Below are 12,876 nucleotides of genomic sequence, written 5' to 3' on the forward strand. Positions count from 1 at the left end.
TCACTCCTCCATTTTCATGAAGTTCATTGCTTTGCAAGTAGTGGGTGTTCAAGAAATGCCTTACGAATGCATGTATGAATTCTGACACCCATGAGCGGTTTTCTCACTGATGATAATTGATTTAAACTTGATGTCCTTTTTTTTTACCAAGCCTCTGCATTTCCAGGATCATTTACTATCATCTATATCATAGTTTGGCTCCGTGAAATGCAATGAAGCTAACTAACTTGGACTCAAGTGGAAACCAAATAGGTTGCCACTACTGGCGTCAAGACGACATGCACCACCTGGCTGGCTGGCCACAGCCTGATTTTACAGGTGAGGGCAGCTGGTTCTCTTCAAAATGCACAAGTACCAGACATTCTCTGGAAACAAAATTTATTTTTCATTGTAAACTAGTATAGCTCTAATGAAGTTTATTTGAATGTAAATCTTTATAAACTCCGGGATTATATGTCTTTCTATATTTCTATTATTACCTGCATGTATCATAGCAGTAGATATATAATATCTAAAACAGAATATAATACTATTATGTTAATAGGCAATGTGAGATTATCTATTATTTCATTAAGTGGTCTATTTGTATTCTACTTCTATGTTATTTCTTCAATTGTCTTTAGACACACCAATGTAACTACCTCTAACACAAAGCCTCGATCATGTTGACTCACAAATATGTGATAAATAAGCTTCATTTGTGCTCTTTAGATGGAAGGGTGTGACACCACCTAGGATATGCTTTTCCAACTTGGCTGCCCATTAGAATCACCTGGAGATCTTTAAGGATCCCAGTTCCAGCCTGCACCTCACACCCATTAAATCAGAATCTCTGGGGATGGGACTCGGGTTTCAGTATATTTTAAAACTTTCCAGATGGCATCAACACACAGCCAAGTTTGAGGAAGAGGGCTTTAGAATTTTTAGTTTTCAGATACTCTTTGCATTTTTTCCATAAAGTTCATGGACGACGAAAATGAAGTTGCTTCCCTTATTTCAGACAATCAAATGAGTCAGAACATTATCCTGTTTTGACCAGTTCTTCACCATGGCAACACATTGTGTCATTGGTACATAAATGGGATTTTACAAATCCTCAGCCCACACTCTGGTAAACTGCTTATAACCTTCTCACTGAATAATAAGATTGCAGATGAAATCTTTATTATTGCTGTTATCAGAAATTACATGTAACATGGGTTATTTTCTTTCCAGTTGGTGTGAAGAAATTAAAGTCATTAAAATCTAATAACAAGACTACTTGCTATTCATTTAATTTCCTTCGAGAAGAACAAGTTCTCATTAATAATTTATTTTCTGGAGCCCATCTTGCCGTTCTCATTAAATGACACTTTAGTGAATATAAAAATAGCATCCTTCTAAGCACAGAGACAGAAATCACTAAAATAGGGAAAGTGCAACCTTCTGTTTGCCACCTATGGAATTTTTATTTATTTTATTTTATTTTTTTAAGATTTTTATTGGGGAATTGGGGGAACAGGAACAGCACTGGGGAACTGGGGGAAGGGGAACAGCCAAGTTGCTGTCGTTTTTTTTGTTCTTCAGTCTAGTTGTGGAGGACATTGCTTCACTGGCCCAAGTTGGCACCATCATTGTGCTCTTCCTGGGTGAGGCAGATCAGTCGCCGGCTTCTGGACGCCGCTCACTGTGGCTCCTGGCCGCTCACGTTGGCTGCTGGCTACACACGGTAGCCCATGGCAACCCACTGCAGCAGGGGCTGCAGCCTACGCTGTCGCTGGCGACTCACGGCAGCCCAGCTCCAGGTTGAGCTGTTGTTCAGCATCTTAGCTGTGGAGGGCAGTGTCACTGGCCCTCATATGTGGGATCCGAACCAGGGCCCTCTGGCGTCCCAAGCCAGCTCTTAACCATCGCGCTGCTTGGCTGGCCCACCTATGGAATTTTTAAAGTAAATACTCATAAAAGTAAAGGTTTACTAGAGGAGGCCTGAATTTGGGGGATGATTCCCAGGACTGAGCAGGATGAACAGAAGTCAGAATGGTGCCTCTCCTATCCAAAAATGATGCTGTAGTGAAGAATGGGCCATTTGTAGTTCTTCTCCAAGCTGTCGGGGTGTGTTTTTGCTAATACAGACATATCCTCATTAGGACTGTGGGTTGCACAGTTCCACAGGATGCCCCTCCCATTGAGGTCTTGTGACCAATGCCTGCTGTGTAGTGCATTATGAAAGTGGTTTTGCCCAGAGGCCCCCGCTCTGTCCCCTCTGAGCAGTGTTACATGACTGTAAGGCAAGTTCAGAAGTTCATTTACTATGACTTGCTCACCTGTCTCTTTAGCTCTCTACCTAGGGAAACTCACTGTGACTGGGGGAAGTCTGATTCTTGGAGAGAGCTATTACGACTTTAGGATAAAGAAGGAGAAGAAGGTCATGAATAAATCTGAGATAAATTTGCCAGCTTTCTCCTTTGCCCTAAACATTTAATCCAGGCCCACATGTCATGGCCTAGAAGCCTGCAAAGAACAAGTCTGGGCCTCCGCGAGCGTTACCTCTTGTCACTCTATCTCCACTTCCTCCTGGTAACCTGGAGATGACCTTGGCTGTCATCCCAGCCCCAGGTGCTTATATTCCTATTGCTGCCTCTATTTTTCTGCATTAGAAAAATTGTGTGTGGAAGGGGTGATTGAACCAGGTCAATTCCTTCTGCATCTTCTAAGGGAAGAGAAATATCAGTGATCAATTAGCAATAGTGATACTTAGAATTCCCTTCAAAATGTCCAAGGTGTCCTATCATAAATCTCCCCACCATGTTTTTATTGTGGTAAAATATACAGAGGATGCCAAAAAATTGTATACACATTTTAAGAAAGGAAAACAACTATTAAAATTGTAATACAATTAATGACGCTAGCGTTCATTTGTTTAACATCATCTTTTGAGTGAACGTCATATTACACATTGCTACCGTAATTCAACTCAACTTCGAAAAGTGATACATAGATAATATCTCTTAAAATGTGTACATTTTTTGGCACCCCCCAGTACACAATATAAAATTTACCATTTTAACCATTTTAAGTGTACAGTTGAGTAGCATTATGTACATTTTCATTGTTGTGCAACCTTCACCATCATCCATCTTCAGAGCCTTTTCATCTTCCCAAGCTGGGAAATCTGTAGCCATTAAACAATAGCTCGTGGTTCCCTTCTCCCCTCCAGCTCCCGGCAACTCCAATTCTGCTTTCTGTCTCTATGAATCTGACAGCTGTAGGTACGTCATGTAAGTGGAACCCTTCAGTATTCGTCTTTTTGTGACTGGCTTAGTTCACTTAACAGAATGTCTTCAAGGTTCACCCATGTTGTGTCATGTGTCAGAATTTCATCCATTTTTAAGGTTGGATAGTATTTTATCCACTTATAGATAGAAAAACTGAGCCATGGAAACATTCCAGTATTAGAAATAAAGCACCACTCTCCAGTTACGGAGTCTCTTGACTAATGGCTATTGCAATTTTTCGGTCTCCTCCCCTAGAGTGGATTTACTAAAGGGCCAGGACTTAATTTTCTTGATTTTTGTATGCATGGTACCCAGATTTTAAATCTTGCTTAGACAGCATTTAGTTTAAATTGACAATAAGGATGTGTGTTCTCTCCCCGTTGAAACACATCTGAAATGATAGATCATGAATAAAAAGGTAAATGATCACTTAGGGAAAAGAATATGTGAAAAGAGTTGCAAGAAGCAAGAGGTTGTAACCGACTTTTGAAAGGAAAGTGGATGGATGAGGAGCAAATGATTTAGTTGAACAAAGAGCTTAAAGAGCTCAATTGTTCCAGAGAACCCCTGAGAATTCATCAGAGAAGGCAGGGGTGAGGGGTGAGGGGTGAGTGGAGGGTATGCAAATAAGAGATTGCCAAAAGGCTGAACAGGGTGGGAAGACATTCAGGCCCTCTGCCTCATGCTCGTTCATGTGGTCACACCATCACAGAAGAGGGAGTAAGTTTGTCTCTAGAGAAAATGTCCAATTGATATTTGGGAATCGAAGACACAGGCAGGGCAGAAAGAGGAGCGGAAAAACAAGAGGATTAAGTAAAAGTCTGACAGCAATCGGTAGGATGCCTTCCCCAGATGCCTTTCCTTGCCCCACTTTAATAATTCAGGAAGGTGAGAATGTATGGATTCTTCTCCAGAGAAAAAGAAAAGCTCCAGGGAGAAGACATTAACACTTGGGGCTCTTCCAATGAAATGGCTGGTTCCTTTCCTAATTACCTGACAATGAAACCCAGAAGTCAACGAGGCCTACCCAAGCAGTTTCCAATCATTTTCCGTGTCTTGCTCTTAATAGATAACTGAGGATCACCTCCAAGATGAAAAACAGAGATCAAAGTTAACAGAGAAAAGCATACTAAAAGATAAGATATAATTCTCAGACTGAGAGAAAACATGAAAAACTTCCAATTAATATTCTCAAAGGTAAAAAAAATGTGCCATGTAAAACAGAGAATAAAGTACTATAATAAATTTAAAATATGCAACTATGGGGCCGGCCGAGTGGCGCAATGGTTAAGAACTCGCTTGGGATGCCAGAGGGCCCCGGTTCGGATCCCACATATGAGGGCCAGTGACACTGCCCTCCACAGCTAAGATGCTGAACAACAGCTCAACCTGGAGCTGGGCTGCCATGAGTCGCCGGCGACGGCGTGGGCTGCAGTCCCTGTGGCAGTGGATTGCCATGGGCTACAGTGTGTGGCCAGCAGCCAGCGTGAGCGGCCAGCAGCCGCAGTGAGCGGCCGTCCAGAAGCCGGTGACTGATCTGCCTCGCCAGAGAAGAGCGCAATGATGGTGCCAACTTGGGCCAGTGAAGCAACGTCCTCCACAACTAGATTGAAGAACAAAAACGACAGCAACTTGTCTGTTCCCCTTTCCCCAATTCCCCAGCACTGTTCCCATCCCCCCAATTCCCCAATAAAAAAATCTTAAAAAAAAATGCAACTATGATAAAAATTACATAGTAAGAAACGAAGACATGGAAATTAAAAAATAATAAAAAATATAAACAGAAATATTCAGAGATTTAATTTCTGACTAATAGGAATTTCAGAAAGAGAAACTGAAGAAAATGTGGGGAAGAAATTATCAAAGAAATAATGGCAGAAGAACTGAAGGATTCATCCATCCATCCAACCATCCATCTACCCATCTGTCAAATCATTGAACAAGTGTTTGTTGAGATAGTCTCTTAAATACAGGGGATATAGTAGTGATCAAAATGATGAAAAATGTTCTTGTGGAATTTACATTCTTGTGGAATTTATATTATGTAGGGGAGATACATAATAATATAAATAAATAGGTAAAGTATAGAGTATATTGCTGACAAATGCTAAAGAAAAAATATCTAGCATGTAAGGACAAAAGGAAATGTCAGGAAAGAGCTTGCAATTTTGGATAGGACAGTCAGTGAGTGTCTCTCTGAGAAGGTGACAGCTGACTAAGTCCTGAAGTAAACAAAGGAGAAGCCATGTGACCTTTGGGGGAAGATATCAAGCACAGATGACTGGAGATAGGAGTGTGCTCATGTTGACGTGACCCTACAACCAATAGCTGTAGAGGAACAAGCCAGAGAGAAAGTAATATGAAATAAGGTCAGGGGTGGGGTGAGGCTGGACCTTTGTCATTTTAGGGATTTTGGTTGCTATTCTGAGTGACTACATATCAGTTCATAAAGATTAATTTTGTTTTATGGTTGCAGATTACTCCATTGTATAATTATACCATGATTTTTTTCAACCAGTCTCCTATTTGGGCATTTGGATGGTTTCCAGTATCTTGCCATTACAAGTAATGTAGAGTGAATACACTGGTGTACTTTCAGGGTAGACCCCTATAAACTGGATTTCTGAGTGAAAGGCTAAGTACATACGTGGTTTTGCTATCTATTCCCAATTCCCTTCCATGCCATCGTGTACACCAAGGGCATACCATTTGTGCACTCCTACCAGCAGCGTATGAGTACCTGAATCCCCGTAGTCTCACCAAGTGTATTGGCAAGCTGTTACAAAATTTTCCAGTCAAACAGGTGTGAAATTGTAGCTTCATGTAGTTTGGATTTTAATGCAATAAGTCCCTATTCATGTGCTTAAAGACCATTTATCTTTTTCTGTGAAATGTTTGTTCTTATCTTTTACCTATCTTTCTCTATAGTTTCTCCCCTTTTATTTTTTAGGAACTCTTTCTATATTGAGAAGATTAAGTTTCAAATATTGATCAGTTTGTCATTTGTTTTCTTTTGTTCATGGTTTTCCCATGGAGAAAAAAAATGGGTTTAATATTATATGGTCAAAATAACCAGTCTTCTCTTAATTGCTACTATATTTTGACTCATTCATAGAAAGCCTTTCTTTACTCTCAGGTTATAAAGAAACTCATCCATATTTCTCATAGTTCCTGTACTTTTCTTTTAAAAACATTTAGATCTCTGGTTCAAGGCATGAAGTATGGTCCAATTTTATCTTTGTTCAAATGGTTATCCTGTTATCGTAACATCATGTAGCAAAAGGTCCATATTCTCCCTAGTGATCTGAGATATCATCATCATGGCATACCAAACTTTCACATCAACTTGGGACTATTTCTAGATGATCTATTCTGTTCCATTGGATCCTCTATTTGCATGCCAGGACCACACTGTCTTAATTATAGAGGCTTTAGACTATATTCTACTGTCTTACAGGGTAAGCTCCCTGTTGGTTTTCTTTTTCGACCTGTTCCTGGTTTTCTTGCATGTTTATCTCCCCCTCTCCTTATTTCTATTTTTTCCTCCTAAGGGTCTTCTTGCATAATTTTCTAAAATATTAGAATTTTTTAAAACTGGGATATAATTGACATATAACTATATATTTCATGTGTATAACATAATGATTCAATATTTGTATAGATTGCAAAATGTTCACCATAAAAAGTCTAGCTGACATCCACCACAACACATAGTTACAAAATATTTTTCTTATGATAAGGATCTTTAAGATTTACTCTCTTAACAACTTCCAAATATACAATACAGTATTGTTAACTATAGTCACCATGCTGTAATTACATCCCCAAGACTTATTTGTTTAATAAATTTTCATATGTACTTTAGAATCAATTTATTGAGCTCTAGGGAAAAATGTTATTTTTATTGAGGTCACTTTATGCATTAAATGGTGGCAAATTGACATGTTTTTGATGTTGTCACCCTACTCAAAAACAAAGAATGTCTTTTCATTTGTTCAAGTCTAATTTTGGGTCTCTTAGTCATGTTTTAAGTGTTTTTCTCCTAGAGCTTTTGCAAACTTTTTGCTCACTTTATTTCTAAGAGTGTTATTTTTATTTCATTGCTACCAAAAATGATGTTTCCTTTTTTTTTTTTTTTTCAGCCATCCTGCTACCTGTTGGCAGCTCAGCTCAGACCGGGCATTGAACCTCTGTTGCTCAGAGCTCAAACTCTTGAGTGAGCTCTTAACCAACTGAGCCACTTGGCTGGCCCTGATATTTCCTTTTTCATTACACCTTCTGATTGGTTATATCAGAGTGGATATATGAAAGTTATTGATTTTTAATGTTTATTTTTTATCTTACCACCTTATTGAGTTCTCTTATTGTTTACAGTATCTTTGCCATTGATTTTCTTGGCTTTTCCAGGAGACCACTGTATCATTTGTATCTATCCTCTTCTTTTCCCTGCCACTCCATTTGACTTCTCTTTTCTTTGACGTGGGCTCTGCAGCTGTCTCTACTGGTTTTGGATATTTATTTCCCCACATACATGAGTTTTTTAATATTCTTTGTATCCTAGTTTTGCTGAAGGCATTGATTATGGGTGGTTTTATCTCTCTCTTTGTGCATTCACATGGTTTTTAGAGACTGTGTGAAGAAATGTAGGTTTAGGCCATGGTAATTAAAGAAAGGCTGAGGTCTGTCTGGCTGCGGTGAGCGGATTGTGGAATCTGTGCAGAGAGCTAGCTTCGCTTCCTAGTTTGTGAGCTGGAATTAGAATGGCCATCAGTCCCAGAAGTGATGCAGCTTTCTCTGGTCAGAAATCAACGCTTTCAGAGAGTCCTCAAACAAAGAAATTTCCACTAACTGAAGAGGAGGTATTTTATAGGAATTGTAGAGCTGCCTACTTAACTGTTTTCAAAAGCAGCTTAGAAAACATTAGTTCTAAAGATCACCTTTAGTTAGCTCGTCAGCATGCAGGAAGAAATCCATCCCAAAAGACTGTTAATAAGTATTGGACTCCTCAAACTGCCAAACTGAATTTTGATGACTTTTGTATAATTTTAAGAAAGGAAAAACCAACCTCAAAAGCAGAACTGCTAAAATCATTTAAGCAATTAGATGAAAATGATGATGGCTGTATTTTACACACAGACCTTTATAAACTTCTAACAAAGAGGTGAGACGATGACTTGAGAAGAAGTAAATGCCATAATAAATTTGGCTGATGTAAATGCTGATGGCAAATTTGACTGCATCAAGTTTTGTAAATTATATATGATAACCAAAGAGGAATGTATCAAAATGCTCTAAAAAAAAACTAGAGGTTGACAGTAAACTGAAGCATCAACAGTTCGGAAGCCACATTGAAGTGTTCCCTGAAAGGGACCCATCACCAGTACAAAAACCATCACCTAGAATCATAAGAAAAACTGATCAGGAAACATTCTCAAATAAAGGTGACACCAGGAGTTCTTTACTGACAACAACCAGAAAGTTCAAAACATCTGTTTCTTTCACAATTACCATGGAAGTTAATAGTAACTGAAACTCAAATTTAACTGAGTCAAACTCAATAAAGGAATGGCAATGTGTGCTATCAAAAGGTTGCTTTTTCTTAGAAGAAGATGGTGCAATCAATCATCAATACAGGATGCAAATAGCTCAGAGATCCATGGTTTACCTAACAATTAAGCCATTAAACCTGAATCAAGTTAAAGGAAAACCATCCCCATGGTTATCAATTGATACTGCCTTGTATATTCTAAAGGAAAATGAGAGTCAAACAAATCTACAGTTCATGTGTTTTACTGAACTACAGAATAGAAAAGTTTCTGGATGGATTTGTGAACTAGGACCTGGAATTTATTGGTTAATTCCTTCCATAACTGGCTGTAGGCTGAGCAGAGAAATAAAACCAGTAACAGAAGAAACACAGCTTGTGTATAGAGATGAAATGGGAATTATTTCTTGCAAAGAAATTTAGGTCAACTTTATCAGATATATTTGATATAATTGATTTAGATGGAAATGGTCTTCTTAGCCTTAAAGAATATAATCTTTTTGAATTGAGAACCAGTGGTGAGAAATGTGATGAAGATGCTTGGGCTGTCGGCAGAGAGAATTTTGATACAAAGAAGAATGAACTAACAAGACAGGGCTTTATGGATCTGAACCTAATGGAAGTCAATGATCAAGAAGAAGATTCTCGTGACCTTTGGGTCACTCTGCACTCGATGGGCTACAATAAAGCTCTGGAGATGACAGAGGCATCCCCATTTGTCATCGATATCTATGCAGACAAATGCAAGCCAAGAATTAAAGCTGTCCAGATGGAGGCATGCAGCAGGCAACTTGAGAAGGCCATTTGTACATCTGTCCTTCACAAAGGCAGTGCCAAAGTAATGGAAGGGTATGACAATATCATTGTACATACCTATAAGTATGACACCTGGATAACTTCAGCTATTGAAGACAAGACAGGTAATAAAGTGATTCTTCACATCAACAAAGAGCTAAGTAGAAACTGCATAAATAACAGAGGACTCAACATATTTGCAGTAGAAGTGGCACCAAAGTCTAAAATAGCTTGTCAACATGTAATGCCTCTGAATGAATGACAAGAATGGATATATTATTGTGTGTATTTCCTTATATCTTAAATATTGTTTTCAGGAAATAATTCTACTTGAAACTATCAAAGTAAGAAGAATTATTTCAGGTTTAGTCTGTTATTTGTTGATCAACTAAATGCTAATTAATTTAACTGATGTACATAAATAATCTAATTTGCATGCATTTACGTTTTGTGCTATATTATATGCTTTATTATTAAGTATAAATCATTTTTTAATGTATGGCCTTATTTAGTAGGAAATTTGCGCACATCTTATTTATGAATACCAAGCCAAAATAAAATTACAGGAAAGCTTTTAAAGTAAAAGCCTACAAAAGCCTACATACTTTTTTTTTTTAAGTAAATATCAGCTTTTAATTATTACACATAAACAAAAAGCTCTTTGGGGTCCTTTTTTTTCCCTCAGAGTAAAGGGGTCTTGACACCAATAAGTGAGAAAACCATGTGGCTTATGCCCAGCTGTGATTGTTCATATCTTGCTCTGACCTCATAAGGCACCATTGTGATGGAATTACAAAAAATCCTATGTAAGGTCTTGGCTGGGCTGAGGTTTTTGTCCTTTACAGCCCAGGAAGCTGATTGGTGGTGACCTTTTGGACTTGGACAAGGTAGATTGTTTTCTCCTTTTATATTTTTCTTCTGTTTAGTTAATTTTTTCTTCTGTATTTACACTTTTTCTCATTTTCTTTATAACTTTCCATTTTCTTATTTTTCTTTGTCCTCTTTTCTTGGTTTTCTTTTTTTCCTTTTCTTCTCTCATTTTTTCTTTGTTCTTTTCTCATTTTTCTCTATTTTATTTTGTGTGTTCCCATTCTCGTTTTTTTCTTTGAAAGTTTTTTTAGTATAGTTAACATTGTTAGTACATTTAGTATAGTTAGCATTGCTTACTGTTACTATTAGCATTGTTAGTAAGCCTACTTAGCATTGTTAGCATTAGTGTCAGCACAGTATAGTTAGTATCCTTTATTAGCATTGCTAGTACTATTTACCATGCTTAGCATAGTCAGTACTGTTTGTTAGCATAGATAGCATTGATAGTATTATCTGTTAGTGCAGTTAGCAGGTCACCATGTTGAAAGACCTTGCAGCCATCTCTACTGACAAGGAGCCCAATATTGACCACTACACTCTCCTGAACACTATTGCCAGGGAAGCTTTCCCAAGGTGACATTGGCCCAGAATATTTTGACAGAGGCAGAGGTAGCTCTCTAAGCCATTCACCAGCAGAGCTCATGCAGACAGATAGAAGTTCATTGTCTGAAGGTATTGAGCCACCCAAACATTGTGAAGTGATTTCAGGTCATCAAAATGAAGCAAAGGCTATTCCTCAATATGAAGCTTGTGCACGGAGTGGACATGCACCATTATCTGAAACACCATGGCCCCCTAAGTGAGAAGTAGGCCTGAGGCATGTTCCAGCACATGGTATCTGCCGTGTAGTACTGACACCAGAAGGACGTCGAGCAAGAAACCTGAAATGAGGGCTGGCCGAGTGGCACAATGGTTAAGAACTGGCTTAGGACGCCAGAGGGCCCCGGTTCAGATCCCATAGATGAAGGCCAGTGACCCTGCCGTCCACGGCTAAGACTCTGAACAACAGCTCAACCTGGAACTGGGCTGCTGTGAGTCTCTGGTGACGGCGTAGGCTGCAGCCCCTGTGGCAGTGGGTTGCCATGGGCTACTGTGTGTAGCCAGCAGCCAGCGTGAGCGGCCAGCAGCCACAGTGAGTGGCTGTCCAGAAGCCTGCGACTGATCTGCCTCACCCGGGAAGAGCGCAATGATGGTGCCAACTTGGGCCAGTGAAGCTACGTCCTCCACAACTAGACTGAAGAACAAAAGGACAGCAACTTGTCTGTTCCCCTTCCCCTAATTCCCCAGTGCTGTTCCCATCCCCCTAATTCCTCAATAAAAAAATCTAAAAAAAAAAGAAAGAAACCTGAAATCAGAGAATATGCTTCTCTAGCCAGAATCAAAGACCAGCAAACCCAAACCCCGGCCAGAATCGAGGACAAGCACTACCCAGCCCAGGCCAGAATCGAAGACCAAATTTCCCCAACCCAGGCAAGAATTGAGAAACCGCAGTCCTCAAGCGAGGCCAGAATTGAGGACCAGCATTGCCCATCCTCGCACAGAAAGGAGGATCAGCACTCCTCAAACAAACCTGGGGTTGAGGACCAGCACTCGCCAACCGAGGCCTAAATTGAGGATCATCACTCTTCAACCAAACCTAGAGTCGAGGAATAGCACTTCCCAACCAAGCACAGATTGAAGGCCAGCACTTGCCAACTCAGGCCAGAATAAAAAACCAGCATTCCATAGGCTGGCCGAGTAGCACGTTGCTTAAGAGCTGGCTTGGGATGCCAGAGAGGCCCGGTTTTGATCCTACATAAGAGGGCCAGTGACACTACCCTCTACCGCTAAGATGCTGAACAACAGCTCAACCTGGAGCAGGGCTGCAATGAGTCACCAGCGATGGCATAGGCTGCAGCCCCTGTGGCTGGGGGTTTCCATGGGCTACCGTATGTAGCCAGCAGCCGTCGTGAGCGGCAGCAGCTGCCGGGAGCGACCGTCCAGAAGCCAGCGACTGATCTGCCTCCCCTGGGAAGAGCGCGATGATGGTGCCAAATTGGGCCAGTGAAGCAACGTCCCTCACAACTAGACTGAAGGCCAAAAGGAGAGCAACTTGTCTGTTCTCCTTACCCCAATTCTGCTGCACTGTTCCCATCCCCACATTCCCCAACAAAAATTAAAATAAAAAAAGAAAAGAAATAGTACTCCACAAATGTGGCCAGAATGTAGAAACAGCAGTCCTCAAAGTGCCCTGAGTGACTACCTGCATCCTCAATCCAGCCAGAATCGAAGTGTAGCACTCCTCAACCCAGGCCGGAATCAAGGATCACCACTCCCTACCTACGCCAGAATCGAGGACCAGCACTCCTCAACCCAGGATAAAAGCCAGGATCAGCACTCCTTGATTCAGGCCACATTCCCAGGCCAGAACTC

The 12,876-nt window shown here is 40.2% G+C and overlaps 1 pseudogene; it reads left to right on the forward strand.

Annotated features, from left to right (window-relative positions):
* Positions 1-8,014: 8,014 nt before the first annotated feature.
* Positions 8,015-9,898, forward strand: LOC109391738 (EF-hand calcium-binding domain-containing protein 7-like; annotated as a pseudogene).
* Positions 9,899-12,876: the final 2,978 nt, after the last annotated feature.

This window comes from Hipposideros armiger, unplaced genomic scaffold (genome assembly GCF_001890085.2).
Source record: "Hipposideros armiger isolate ML-2016 unplaced genomic scaffold, ASM189008v1 scaffold_301, whole genome shotgun sequence".
Classification (NCBI taxonomy): Eukaryota; Metazoa; Chordata; class Mammalia; order Chiroptera; family Hipposideridae; genus Hipposideros; species Hipposideros armiger.